Source organism: Alligator sinensis, unplaced genomic scaffold, assembly GCF_000455745.1.
Source record: "Alligator sinensis unplaced genomic scaffold, ASM45574v1 scaffold86_1, whole genome shotgun sequence".
Taxonomy (NCBI): Eukaryota; Metazoa; Chordata; order Crocodylia; family Alligatoridae; genus Alligator; species Alligator sinensis.
In genome coordinates, this window is record NW_005841971.1 from 1,439,302 (window position 1) to 1,454,875 (window position 15,574).

At 40.6% G+C, this 15,574-nt stretch overlaps 1 protein-coding gene across 8 annotated transcripts in view; it reads left to right on the forward strand.

Annotated features, from left to right (window-relative positions):
* The window catches only part of BBS9 (Bardet-Biedl syndrome 9), a 473,863-nt gene that overhangs the window by 269,184 nt on the left and 189,105 nt on the right, over nt 1–15,574 (forward strand). The window contains exon 23 of one of the 8 annotated variants that reach the window (XR_003093361.1): nt 12,565–12,707. The exons of 6 other annotated variants lie outside the window; for them this stretch is intronic. The gene's annotated coding sequence lies outside the window, so the exon portion shown is untranslated. Of the gene's footprint in view, nt 1–8,439; nt 8,566–12,564; nt 12,708–15,574 lie in introns of all 8 variants that reach the window. One more of the 8 variants, XR_003093362.1, reaches the window with a different exon arrangement.

Sequence of the window (15,574 nt, forward strand, 5' to 3'; positions counted from 1 at the left end):
AGCTCATAAAATGAAATACCACAAACTTCACTGATCTCTGTTTTACCAGCAAGGAAGATGTTCTCGCTAAAGCTAATGGGAATTTTTCATATATGTACACTTTTTATCATTAAATGGCGGTGTCATAGTACAAATAAATGTAATTATTTATTTATTTTACTTGTAATCAGTCAGTCCATCATGGTCCATCTGACTATAAAAGCCCAGTGAGCTAATGTAGTTTTAGGCATGGCGACTTCCATTGTTAATGGTCCACAAAGGAGTAATAATGTGGTTAGCATTCATGTTAGCTACCTCTGAATACCCAATCTGAATGCCTAGGATATACATTTATAGATGGGTTATTGAGACTACCTCCAGCATGAGTCTGAAGCAAGATTGAAACTCACATTTCTGGAGCTGCAATAAGATGTCTTAACCACTCTTTCACCATCCCCCCATCCAAGTTGTAACATACTTTATTTTCAGTCTGTATAACTTAGATTGTTTTTTTTTTTTAATTTAAAGTGCCCAAGCTGACAAAAGCGTTACAGTAGTAACTATTACTTAACTGAATACTTGCTTTGCAGTCACTGAGACCATTCATTTTAGCATAGCCATGTCATGTTACTAGGAGATTGAGGGGTATGCAAAATATATACTGTCGAAACAACATGCATCTTTCATGTAATATGGTACCTCAAAAGAAGTCAGAGGTAGTAATTTCTGCACTGCATATATTAAATAAAACCAACCAAAAAAAAGAAGAAAAAAAAGAAAATATTAATGCCTTTACATTAGATGCCAAAAGACCAATGACCCATATACTCTAGTGGAGTGGTTGTCAACCTTTTTTCATTTGTGGACCCCTAAAAAATTTCAGATGGAGGTGCAGAACTGTGTGGAAATTTTGAATGGAGTTGTGGACTCTTTGAATTGTAAGTGTGGAACTCGCATACTTTTGATTGATCATAGTCATCTTTTGCAGACCCTTAGGATATAGTCTTTGGACCTCCAAGGTCCATGGACCACAGATTGAAAAGCACTGCTCTAGTGTTATGTCCCATTATGATACAGGTAGACAATTAAACAGCATGCCTCATAAAAATAGTACAAGGAAGAGGTCCATTCCAAGCAAAGCACAAAATATTTGACTTTGGCTGTTAACCATGTATGGAATAAATGTGGATCACAGTTAAATGCTTAATTCGTTGAATAGGGAAGAACTTTAAATAAGCAGATGGTTGAATGCAGGTATAGCAATGCCCCATGCAACATAAATAGTTCTGGGTATACAGAAAATGCAGTTTGGTTAAGATTTTTAAAAAAGAAGCCAACATGTATCATTCATACTGGGTTCCAGAAACATGATTGTATTTTCAGAATAAAAGTTTTTTCTTTCTTTTTTATTCCTTGTCTTTTTTGTTATATTGTGGTAATGCCCAAAATGTGTTGAAAACTGTTCAAAGAATGTCTGCCATAAAAAAGAAGAAAGCCTATCTACATTAAATAATATTTCAATGTTAGATGTAGTCAAATAAGGATGGGCTGGATGAAATTTTCTCTTGAGTACTTTAAGGAGCTGTATGAAGCAATCTGTGAATAATTAGTGATTATCTTTAAGAACTCATGGAGAGCAGGTGTGGTCACAGGGGACCAAGGAAGGGAAAACTTAGAAACTGTGTATAAAAATCAGGAGAAAAAGAAAGACCTTTGGAAAATGGACCTGTCAGCTTAAGTCTGATACTTTGAAAGATATTGGAACAAATTGTTAAACAATCAATCTCTAAATACTAGGAGGGTAATAAAGTGATGAGAAACAGAGAATATAGGTTTGTCATGATTAGATTTGCCAAGTTGATCTAAGTTTCTTCTTTGACATATGGTAATATGATATATCTTGACTTGAGTAATGTTTTTTGGCATGATCCCACATGACATTGTCATAAGCAAACTTGGAAAATAGAGTCTTATTAAGTGGGTACAAAGCTAGTCGAGAAGCCACATTCAGAGTATGTCATCATGCTGAAAGGACATATTAACTAGAGCCCTATTGAACTCTGTTCTGGGTCCTGTTTTATTTAGTATTTTTGTTAATGACTTCAATGATGATCTAGTTAATATGCTTTTAAAATTTGGGTATAACACATAACTGCAAGGGGTTTCAGGTGTTTTGAAGGCCACAATTAGAATGAAAAATTCTTGAATTAGATTAAAGACTTATCTACACGAGGACATTAAGGCTGCTTGCAGATGTTAAACCCCCCACAAAAGTAGTGCTTTACTTTAAACTCTGTGCACTCCCGCACCGCGCCTGGCACATGCCCAGAAGAGGCAGTGCATTAGTGGCACCCAGCTTGCCTGATGTCTGTATAGATCAGGTGCATTAGTGGGGTTTTTTGGAACTTTTATCTAATAGCTGATTGAATTAGCTATTAGATAAAAGTTCGAAAAAGCCCCACTGAAGCACCCAATCTATAGAGACACTGCAGAGCTGGGTCGAAGTAATGTGCTGTTTCTTTCGGTAAAGCCCTTTTTAGGGTTTTTTTTTTAACATATGCAGGCTAAATTCACCACCTTTGCTAAATCTGAGATAAAGTGGAATAGTGGTTCTGAAGTGATTTCTTATGGAGGTTAATAGAATAATTAATGGAATAGACTAAGTTTCTCAGGCATTTGAGGCAAACAATGGTCTAAAGGCATTTGTTGAATGTGATCATAAAAAACTTCAGCTATATCAGACTACATGTTGCACCATGTTAGCTTTGGCAGTACCTAAACAGTTGGACTAAGAAGCAGCTAAAGGTTTAGGAAATTGTGCCAATCCTTAGTTCTGGTCAAGGCCAGAAAAGCTCCCTTGAAAGGTAGTGTAGACCACCCAGATTTGCAATACACTAAGTTTAATGGGTAGGAAAAATTACATTATAAATCCAGGTCACCTACAATGGTAATCTGTAGTTTTTCAAACTCTTGCCCATACCAGCATGTTAATTACTTTTGTTTTTAAAGCCTTAAGCAGTATTGGCTGTTGCTGTATTGAACCTTTTGGCCTCATTCTAAAAGGAGCCGTATTTGCAGTCTTGCCTTACCCACATTTAAGATATCCCAGTCTTGGGTTAGAATGCAATCTTGCTTTGCTGTTTTGGTCCTTGGTGTAGGTCCCTCTTCCAAATGGCATTTATCTTACCTCAACTCCCCACATTTAATATATTTAGGCTTTTTTTAAGGTATTTCAAATGAGGACAGTAGTCATTTTCTGTCCCAACTTTTTCCCTACTTCCTCTTTTTTATTGGTCTTTGTTGATTATTTTTGTCCATTTCAATGTTGATAAGATGCTTTTATATTCTATTTTAACATTTTTATATTACTTAGTTGGTCATGTTTTGGACAGTAGATACAGTTTTATTTGTTGGACTTGGAAGTCAGTTATACTGAAACTTTATTAGAGTGAGTGGAATTGTACAAAGCTTGCCTAATTAAAGATGGCCTGTTCCTCCACTTTTGATCAGCTGAAAATGTAACAGTCCATATCACAGACACAGCATCTGTAAGCTTTTTTCCATATATATGATAGGAGAGTGTTGCCATAAACAGCAATTGACCATGCAGGAAGTTTTAAATTTTAGAAAGTAGAATTTTATAATTTTTTTAAAAACTATATATCAATAGAATTTTAGAATCATAGAAACGTACTGCTGGAAGAGGCATCACCAGGTCAACTAGTCCATCTTCCTGCGCTGAGGGAGGATAAATTCATTTTGACCATCCCTCCTAGTTGTTAATCTAATCCAGTGGTGCTCAACCTATTTCACTGGTTGGCCAGCTGGCCAGTGTCTGGTCCCTTCATGGGTTGGATCCGGCCAGTGATCCCAATCCAGAGCCTGGGGCCGGTGCATTGGGGCCCTATCAGGCTGTGCTGAAGGGGGCAAGGGGCAGCCCAGCCCTGATCTAGCTGTGCAGAAGAAGGGGGCTTGGCCTGGGCCCAACCAACACCCATGGCAGGGAGGGGGCATTACCCAGCCCTGATCCAGCCCTGCAGGAGGAAGGGGGAGTGGCCCAGCCCTGTGGCAGGGGAGAAAGCCGAGCCTCAAACCTGCCATGTAGGGAGTTGGGGAATGGTCAGGCCCTTTAAGCGGGGCGGGGTGTAGCTCAGCCCCAGCCGGCCATGCAGAGGGAAAGGGGCTTGGCCTGGACCTGACATAGCCATGTCGGGGGAAAGTCATGGCCTGGCTTCAGCCCGTTGCACAGGGCTTGGGATTTTGGCAGCGAGGGGGAGTGGCAGTTTTTAACTGTCAGTTCTCCTCCACTCCCAAATTTCCTGATCTTTGGAGAGCTCTGCAGGCTGGATTCCAAGGCTCTGTGTGCTGCACTTTGCTCGTAGGCTGGAGGTTGAGCACCGCAGATCTAATCTATTCTTGAAAATTTCTGTTGAGAGCGGTTTTACAACTTCTTTTCTGTTAAAATGCTTAAATATCCATTTAGCTTGGAAAGTTTTCTCTAACATCTTACTTGAGTCAAGTCTGTTGTAAATCAGGGAGGTGTCCGCTGGAAGCAGGATAGCAATTAATTACCATTTTCTTTACATATTGAATGTCTGCTATCCTTCCTTCTCCACTATTATTTTTGTCTTTTTTGTACTTGACACTCCTATATTTTCAGCATTTCATAATAGATTGTGTTTTCCAAATCTTTTGTCATTCTTGTTCCACACCTTGTCCAATTTCTTTTTGCCTTTGTTAAATCTTGGTCCTCAGCACCGGACATACATTTTGTTTTATCATTTACTGATTATAATTTTTTGTTTCAGATTAGGCTGTACTTAACTGCTGTCATTTATTCATCCCATAGGATTGGCTCAGAATTCATTACAGATCGGTACCTGATCTGGAGAAAAATTATTTACCTTTTATCCATTTTGTATAGTTGTTACCCATTCACCTACAGAAACACGGGTTCTAGTATTAGAATAAAAGCCCATTGTATAGAAGTAAAAAGAAGCTGCATATTGCTTCTCTGCATTGTCCTTGGCTCCAGCAATGATCTTAGCTTTTCCCACTTAGCCCATTGGCTTGTCCTAAGGCAGAAACTAAGGGAGCTGTCCTTGCAACCTTCTCTGCTTTGTCTTTCCCTGTAATGACCTTTCACAAGGAGAGTCAAGTAAAATGCTCCTTGAAACATGGTACAATCAAAAAGGATTGCATGTGTCACATTTAATTTACACTGTTAACAAAGCTAGGATGCAGTGAATAAGAAATGAAAATAATATGGGCTATGGAGAACATCTGCTATAAATTTATTAAATCATTTTGGTAATAAAGTTAGAAATTTTTTTTTATAATAGTAGCTTAAGATAGTCTTCCGGATCCTTTTTTGCCTCTAAAACTTGGTGTAGTTAGGCCTGGCACAGAGCATTGTGACAGTGTACACTTGCAATGTGGTGGCACTTGGTTTTGTTTTCAGATCCCCTCAATCTCCTCCTTTCTACTGGGAGAATGTACTAGAATTAGTTAACTCTGTATACGCAGATCTTTTCACTAGTTGTATTAAAATAGTCTCAGATCACAATCTCCTGCCTATAGTTTGCAGAAAGAGTCATGTCCTTGAAGTGGAAGAACAGTATGCTCATTGTTAGAAGTCATCTTTGTGTGTGAATTGCAGCAAGAACTGCTCTTCAGTAGATTTGGGCCTTGAGTTGATAAAGTTTTTTTCTGCTTTGATTTGTTGTGTAGATAATCTACCAGGTTTCCAGGTGTTCGAGGTACGTTTGTTGCAAACCTAAGTTAGGCAAATAAGTTTGAGGGCTTCTGTTCTGTGGTGTAAGCATCTCTGGCCTTGTCCAGACGAGTGCAGCCGTGTGGTATGTGGTGTCACAGACATGTCTATGGTGCTACATACCACACATTCAGCTGTTCTCTGTGCTGCAAGACAGGAGCGCTCGGAGGGGTTGACCCCTGGATATCCAGAGGGCAAAAAAATCCATGCAAAAAAAAAAGCAGAGTGGTGTACATGGGGGCAGTGTGCACTGCTCAGAACTGGAGCCTGGCCAGCTGGAGCCATACTCTGGCTGCTGACCAGGCTCTGAGCAGCATGATCACCGCCGCTGCAGCCCCAGGAGGCCCCAGGGACCCCAGGTAAGGCTGCTGGGGCCAGCCCAGTGCTGGCCTCAGCCTCCCCTACCCCATCCAGGGTAACCTGCTGTGCACTAGAGGGTGCGTGGGACAGGCGTTCTCCAGGGACAACTAGCAGAGGCACAAGGTGTCCTGCTGCTAGTTGTTCCCAGGGAACCAAACATTCACGCTTGTGTGGATACAGCCGCTGTGGGCAAAAATAGTAGACTTTCCTCCCTGTTCCATAGCTCGTGCCCTCTAAAACTCTTCTTTTTCTAATTTTGCTCTGTATTCCTCAAGCCTCTCCCTCTTAAGTTTGCCAGCTCACTTACTTGTCTTTTATTCCTAATTTATTCCTGTGTTTCTCTTCCCCTGCCATGGTCTTCACTAATTTTTCTTTTCCCATATGTGCTGCTTTAAAACCACATCTCTTCCATGCTACTACACAGTCCTTTTCCTCTGACCTACTCAGAAGGGGAGGGGGACGGAGAGAGACTCACCAAGCAGTTAATGGGGAAATGTTTGTTACGGTTATAGGGAACAATAAAGGATGAGAGAATATTATCCTGGTTGGCTGTGGTGGTTGTTCCACTGTCACCTTGGGTGGCTGAGGACTACAGAAAACTTGTTTCCTTGAACTGCTAGATGTGTGTTTCCATCAGGGCTGTGGGAAGGAGCAATGGGGACTGAATCCATTAATATTATGATAGTTGTATTCCTCTTTGATTTGGGCAGCTCTGCATAGAATGAACTATTGATATAGTTTAAATCAGACTTGTCCAACATACAGCCCATGGGCTGCCATGTGGCCCACAAAGCCATTTTATCTGGCCTGTGGCTGCGGCGGCGGTGCGGAGCCGCGGCAGCAGAGCACGGAGCTGCGGTGTCAGCAGCAGTGCTGGTGAAGCCGCGGTGGTGGAGCATGGAGCCGTGGCGGCGGTGGCAGCAGGGCCGCTGCGGAGTGCGGAACCGTGGTGGCAGCAGCGCCAGTGGAGCTGTGGCTCTGTGTTCCGCGGCGCTCCTGCCAATGTGGCCCCATGCTCCACTGCCATGGCTCCACCAGCCCTGCTGCCGCTGCTCCATGCTCTGCCGCAGCAGCGGAGCGTGGAGCTGTGGTGGCGGGGCAGTGGCGAGGCGGGCACAGCCGGCCCACGGGCCCCAGCTGGCAGCGATGGGAGGGGAGCCGGGTCCTGTCGCAGCTGCTCCAAGGGCTGCGCGGAGCGGGGCTGCCCCAGCCACGCCTGATTGGACAAGCTGGGGACGGGCTCTGCCCCTTGCCCCCGGCATGTGGCCGTGGGAGCTGCAGCATGGCCCACGCCCTGCCCGCATGTGTGGTGGACGGAGGCGTGAGGTAAGTTACCATGCGGAGCTGGGGGCACCTCAGGACTGGGCCGGGGTGAATGGAGGCACAGGGTAAGTTCCCATGTGGAGCTGGGGGCGCCTCGGGGCCGGGTTCGGGCTGTGTGTGTGTGTGTGTGTGTGTGTGTGCGCGCGCGCGCGTGCGTGCATGTGCATATGCTTCCCATGACATTCCAATAGCTGTTTTGTCTCTGTCTGCTGCAACACACGTGTGCACATTTCCAGACCCATTTCATTGTCACTTCCTGCAACTTCATTGGTGTCAAAGGTCACGTGACATCACTTCCTGATGTGATGTCACTTCCTGTGAGGTCTTTGAATATGGCTCGCCGGCCCATGGGTGATAAAAGGTTTGTGATCCAGCCCCATATTCAAAAAGGTTGGACACCCCTGGTTTAAATGTAACCATCTTCTCCCTATCTGACTGTAGTTGATAAGCTCACACGAAAATTGCATTATGGAAACACAAAAATCCATTGAATCTCACAGCCACTACATTGTAACACACTTTTGTTATATTTTATCATGTCAGCTAATAATGTGACATTATATTGTGTACAATGCAACATGATATGGTGGTGGAACTTTGAAATATCCACTGTGAATTTATATTTTTCCATATTTTAAGTGTTTTTGCAGCAATTCATCAGGTGTGTCAGAACAATTCTGAAAATTTTCACTGGCAGTTAATCAATTTAAATATCTAGAAATAGGCTGTTGCTAAGTTATACGTTTTAACTCACAGTTTAAATTCTGTTTTGTAAATACAGTGATACAGTCCATAATCCCAAAATGAGATTTAGTAAAGAGGGCAGTGAACTGAAAAATCAATAGGATGGATATAGGAGAAAATATAGCAATACAATTTGTGCTTTCTCAAGAAATTTTTCTGTACATTATGATGGAAGTAGAATCTTCTTTGATCATTTGGCTCTCAGAAACAAAACTTTTATATCTGTGACTTGATTTCCATTTTCGTTTGCCGTTATTCAGATATTTTCATTGTATGAATTTCTCCCTCCTTCAAATGTAAATGGCTTGCCCAGGCTCATACGACATTGGAAATAGAACCCATGCAACCTCATTTCCTCTCCTCTGCACCTTTTGGATTGACTACAGGTGAGTGGAAAATATAGTTCAAGGTCATATATGAGGAAAAATCTGGAAAGTCAGGGAGTAGGGTGCTAATGTGAGCCAGGCTTGGGCTGGAGAAAGTTCTTTAGAAAATTTGTTCAGCTGGCTTATTATCAGTCTGGCAGACTCTGCTGACAGTGATTGCTTCAAGTGATTGAACTGCATGGGTCACATAAACCCTTGTTTTTTAATGGAAATGCAGAGACAGATTCTGAACATGGCCATTGCATCTTTCCCCAGCAGCTTCCAATAATATTCATCCTCCCAATATTCACAATTGTGAAAGGAAGTAGAAAAACAGGGGATGATAGCAAGACACTGGTATGCACTACAATGAAAGTCTTTTTATTATGTTGTTGAAAAAACACTCCCCTGCTCAGCTGATATTGCAGCTGGCAAAAGAGAGAAAGTATAAAGGTTAAAAAGGCTCAAGCAATAGCATTTAAAAGAATGAATAATTTAAAGAGGAAAAAAGTCATGCATAATGAATAAAAAAGAAATCCCGCCTGAGATTTGGGATTCATTCACTTGTATGTATTTGGTGCTGGCAGCACTGCAGTTCCAACCCCCACCTCATCTCAGTACAGTTGGGCTCAACACATTAGTGCCTTCATGTGTGGAATCCTATCGCTGGCTCTTTGTGTTGAAACCCATTAAATTTTAATATGCTCAGCTTAAGTGTAAGTGGTCACAAATGATTCATAACATTGATGTAAGCTTCTGCTGAAAATAATTGTCAGTGAAAGAATTTTCCCTAATGATCATGCTTGTCAGTACACTTCATTTTTTTAACTCTTTTTTGTGTTCTTGGGAGACCAGAAGCACATGTATCTTCCTTCAGTCTAAATAACAAGCTAATTGTTCAAAACCAGAGAAAATCAAGATGATGAAGAGGGTGTGTAACTTCTGACATTTTCTTTTAGAAGCCTTACTAGTGGTAACAAAAGATGTAGAACACATGCAGTTATTTAAAAGGTTGTAACTAACAGTGGGATCTTTCAAAGTCAAAGTTTGCTTAGTGTATTGCAATAGCTAAATCATTTGGCATATCCTGGCTTTGTGTTCAATACTGTAACCTTGATGTTATATTTAAAATATAGTTAATTTTATAGGCATATTGTGTTAAAAAAAATAACAGACCAAACCACACATTTGAATCCCTCCAAAGAGCACTGGGGCCCCATGCTCCATATATGAAGGAGTGGATGGATGAAAGGACTGGCTGTGAAATAATGTTATCAAGTTAAGTTGGATGGTAATAGGGAGGTAGATGTGACAAGTTTATTTAGCAAATCTGTTGTTAATTTTGATAATCCAAGGCATTCCCGAGGCAGCAGGACACCTGGGCTTGACTGCAGATGTCTCTAATTCTGCTGAGTTGTGGGGCAGCCTGAGTGGCAGAGAAATTGGTTAATAGGCCTACCCAAGGTTGCAACAGCAACCTATATGCAAGCAACAGCTATTTTGAGAATGGAATTAGCACATCCCCCAGGTGATGTGTGTCCCCTCCTCCTCTCACCTATCACACATAACATCTTCCCACAATTGTATAGCTTATCTATTTCTAGCAAGTCAAGCTATGTATGTTCAAGCAGGTATGGATATCTATGATGTATTCTAGCACTAGTAGTGGCAGGAACTTGTGTAGGTCAGGGGAAAGAGCAGGTGCCAGGATATACCAAAAATTATAGTTCATATTATCAGTGTAATGGGAAGAGTGGCTTTGAGTCAGCAGAGTTGTGTCTTGTATTAACTGTAATTGATTTGTTTTGCATAGGATCAAGTCAGTGAGACTTTTCTGTTTTCTGTACTGTGATACAATAGATCATTCTATGTTAAGATATGCACATCTATGTTATGTGGGGAATTAAAGTTTCTTTAAGAACTTTAGCCTTTGGATGTACTGGGCAAAATTTTAGTCAGAGAGACATTTTCCATCAAATTCAGTAGGGCAGAGCTTTCACGCAGTCGTCAAATGAGCAAAATCGGTAGTGATCTAAATAGAGTAGTAAGTTATCAAATATAATTGGCAAAATGTTGCATCAGTTAAGTTCTAACACTGATTTGATATGATGTGAAAATGGAACTAATTGCCTAGCTATACCTCTTAGTGAAGCCGGTAAGATCTGTTTAGACTGACAGATCTAGATCTGGAAATATAGGGATGATGCAACATGAGTTAAAGTCAAAGGAGAATTTTGCTAATTACCTTTTCCTTATGCAACATGCTTTTTCCTCCCTGTTTGCCATGTAAATTACATGATTTAGCATATGAAAGAAATACCTAATCACTGTAATTACATGGCTTTGGCACTTAAGAACAGTCATTAGTTTTCTGACAAACTTAGCTTACTGGGCCAGATCCTTTAATGTTGGTGAAATCAGGGAAATCAGTGAATTATACAACTGAGTGCACATGAGCCCAGAATAAGCCAAAATTTGTCATTTACATCATATAGCAGCACTGCGTTTGGTTGTGAGTTTTGATCGACTCCTGCTCCAAGTTTCGAAGTTTAAAATTGTAACATTAATTGCATCTTTCTTTATATTCCTGCCCTTTTAAGCAGGAAAAAATAAAGTATTTTTAATAACTGCTGATTTCACTCTGTACTTATGCTGTTGAATAATGAAAAGCGTATGTTACTATGGAAGTATACAGTGAAACACCAGCATAAAACCACACCAACATAGTAAATATAAATATATTTGTCATGCCATATTGCCATAAAATAATATCATAACTCTAGATTAACTGAGAAATCAGTTATGCACATACAATATATGCTTATTTCAATTATTTCATATTGTTTTAGGGCCTTAGTCCAAAACCTGATGACATTAATGGGAATCTTTCCATTGACTTCAGCAAACTTTGGCTTAGGCCCTTAGTCTTCAGGTTTTGCAAATTAGTTTGCCAAAAATGTGTAAAGAGGCCTAGAGGCACTTGGAAAGTTTTAACTTGTAAAGGGCAGCTGTTTTTGAATAGCACACAGAAAGGTTCCTGATGCTTTTTTTTTGTTTTACAGAAGAAAAAGTATTTTTTTTTCTATACTGTATCTCACAATTCTATTAGGTGGAAGACTTTTTCTTTAATGTTTAAAAAGAATTTATCCTGGGACTGAGACCAAGTAAGTAAGATTCCAACCAGAGAGGGATTTCTTAGAAATCTATAAACATACAAAGGGTAAATTATAGTCTGATATTATAGTTTTAGGATATGATTTTCTCAAAGTTCTTGAGTTCTTGGAAATCATCTAGCTCAGTGTTTCCCAAGCCTCATGGGTTTACGCCCCACGATGGGAAAGTTGGGCACTCTTGTAACCTCCCTACTTCAGCTGCTGTTGTTACCACTACCCCTCATGAGTGGTGGCAGCTGAAGTTCTTCAGGTAGGGTACTTCCTTAGGTAGGGTACTATGAGAATGGCTGGTGTGAGGAAGTGGTGAGTGGCACTGGCAATTGCTGCTATGGTTCCCACATGCTCCCATAGGAACCTTTTGTGTGCCCTCATAGAGGAGGTCATGTTTCACAGTTCGGGAGATGTTGATCTCAGGCATAGTGAGCACTCTGGCAGTTAACATGTTGGCTATCTGTGATGGTTTAAAATAAATAAAAAATCACCAAGCATCTTCTGATTTTGGTCTTGCTTACTACTTCCTTCTGCCTTCTTTCTCTTCTCCTACTGCATACCAGGATCTTTGTGTTTCATCTTTTTCAGTCATGTTAACTGCTTGTGCTTTTTTTTCCTTTAAGATTACTCCTTTCTCTGCTTGAATTATGCTTCTCTCCCCAGCTCCTTATTTTCCTTTTCTAACTATTTCTGTCATGTTTTCTTTCCTCATCAACATTTCTTCTTTTCCTTTTCCTCAACAAGATCATCATAATCCTCTCTTCACCGCGTACAGTTCTTTTTTTTTTTTATCCTCCTTCCCACAATCTGCATAATTTCTCCTTTTCCCCCCCTAATCTGCCTCTCTAAAATCTAGTAACAGCACCATGGAGGACAATTGAACATTGGTAGGAGCCCGTTGTACTTTCTGGAGTGAGCTTTCAATTATGTACAGAGAGGAAAAGGATGTTGACTGAGAACGACTGTTCGTTTTTTTCCTAATCAAACAAAACAGAAGAGGTAAGGCTATACATTTTTAATTCCCAGTAGGCAGGGAAGGTAATGGCAGGCATATTACTTCCTTTCCATCTCTGAAAGGAAAGTGAAGGACCACTGTTTTGATTTTTCTCGAGATATGTGGCTAAGAGCTATGAAAGTAGTGTCAGTTTCATTAATTTTTATGCAGAAAGGATTGAATCAGTATTTTTTCTTATCCTTTGAAATATTCCTCTTTAAGGACACTCAGAGATAGGAGGGCACCAGTGAATTTTGTTAGCAACCAACTACAGGGGCCTGTTTATAAAGTTGGTGTGGATACATTTAGGCAGGGCTGGAATGCTAGACCAGGATGCATGCTTAATTTATCCCTGAGTTGGCTCAGATCTGACTTTCATCTGAGATTTGCTTTGGAAAATATAACAAGAATTAGGCATGAGGTGCTCCTTCATTTAGAACTACCTCAAAAATATACTTTTTTTCATTGTATTTCTGTTGTTGCACCAAAGGTCAAAACCACAAAGTTGAGAGGTAGAAAATGGGCAGAGAAGAGTGAAAAGCTAAAAAAACCAAACAAACCCTTGAATCACAAAGGTTTTGGTTTGGTTCACTTTCAGTCTGAGACAAAGATTTAGTTCACCTTTCCCAAATACCTAAAACACTAAATACTAAAAAAAATAATGTGGGGTTAAATGAACATTATTAATTTTTAAAATAGTTTCTTGTAGAGCTATAAAAAAACTTCTGCCAAATGGTGAAAACCACAGCTTGATGAATTTCATGACGTTAACATGGTAGAAGGCCCATTCTTGGATGTGTGCAGTATTTTATAATTTCAAATACCACAGCAAGGTGTATTTGCCAGTAGTACTCTGTGTTTTCTTGAAAAGACATGCTTTATTAATCTTGACCTTAACCAAAGCCTCAATATTATTGCACTTACAGAAAGCTATTTGACTGTAAATTAGAGTTATCATTGAAAGTGGTGTAACTTCAAAGACATGTTATGATTAGGGAGATGCTGTACTATATTGAGTTTCTATTTTAATGGCATACTGTCTTCCATGTAACAATACGCTGCTGTGCCATGCTATGCATTTCAAAGAACATCTACTCAGCCCTTAAATTTATCATTGGAGATCAAGGATAGCATCTGACGTATAGAGATGATGAAGGATGCCTCCATTTCAAATGGATGATTGGACTGGAATAGTATAGCTAGAGGGTGAAAAATAGTATAAAAATCATGGTTAAGTTATTTGGTATTCTGGTGGTGGTTTATTACATTTTACTGCTGCACAGACAATACATTTTATTTATTTTGAAGTTTTATCAGGGGGTGGGCATGGGTTCATTTTTCTTTTTCTAGCATTTGCATCGATTCTATATTATACACAATGTTAAATCCCCAAAAGTCCCATCAATTTCATCTTAAGTTTTGAATTCCTCCTGCAGGAGGAATCACTGGGAGAAATGTATAAGAATTAGCACATATACAAGAATTCCATATCTATTCTTGGAAATAATCCTTCAAAAAGATGCTTCAACAGAATGCGGAAATCACAGGGGGAAATTTCATCTTGTGATATACAGGATGAGGTCAATGGCAGATTCTTTCTCATTTAACACTTACAAATCTGTTAAATGAAATGATTAGTTGCTACTATTTTTACTGTTCCTCTAAAGTGTCAGAACCCATTGACTAAATGCCTCTGGCACAGTGGAAAGTCCCAGCACAGCAAAAAGCCCCGCCAAGTCCAATGGCTTCAGTCGTTTAAGTTTCAACAAGTCCTCATGATTGGCTGACCATGCACACCACCCATTGGCCGGTTACAAATTAATCCCACTTGGCAACTAGTAATTGGCTTACTAGCTATATAAAAGTAAAAGCAGTTTCTGCCCTCGTTGGAGAACTCCGCACGCATCTCGGAGTAAACTTGGCGGACTGATCACCCACCAACAACTCCCCGTCACTGGCTTTCCTGACGTACCCCTTCCCTGGTACCACGATAAGCCGATTACGAACGTCTCGTCTCGTTTCGCCTCGATACCCTCTCGCGTTCCAGAGAGCACTCGCTACGTTTGTAACTGCAACCAAAGTCAGCTTTCTGCCTGCGCTGCGTGCATAAGTAAACAATCTATTTTTACCAATACGCATCTGTGCCTAATTCCGCTCCATTCACCGAAGTATCCACCTGGCGCTCCGGGCTACCGGCCATAGCAAGTCGGCCGGCCACCACATAAAGCAGGGGAATTTTATACAACTAAAATAGCCATTATAGGTGCTATTGCTCAAATTTATAGCACTATACCAACCCCCCACACTAGAATGGCATCCAAGCCTGCTTTACATACCTTCAAGAGCAAGATAACAACTCAGAGTACAGACCCAAAGATATTACTGATATTATACACTTCTTCCTCTCATGCAACAGTTTTACTACTAATAACCAACAATTCCTCCAGACCGTGGGCACAGCTATGGGCACCAGAATGGCCCCACAGTATGCCAACCTTTTTATGAGCCACCTGGAAGAGGAATTCCTCAAGGACTGCACCATCAAACTCTTGCTATACTTAAGATACATTGACAACATCTTCATCATTTGGACTGAAAACCTGAAATTTCTGATTGATTTCCATCAGAAATTCAACAATCATCACCCCTCGATCCGACTATCTCTTGAATACTGCAGCACCAACATCTCCATTTTAGATAGGATGATCAATATCCAGAATGGTAAAATACAGACCATGTTATACAAGAACCCACAGACTAACATACATATCTGCACAGAACCAGCAATAGATTCATAGATTCATAGATGCTAGGGTCGGAAGGGACCTCAATAGATCATCGAGTCCGACCCCCTGCATAAGCAGGAAAGAGT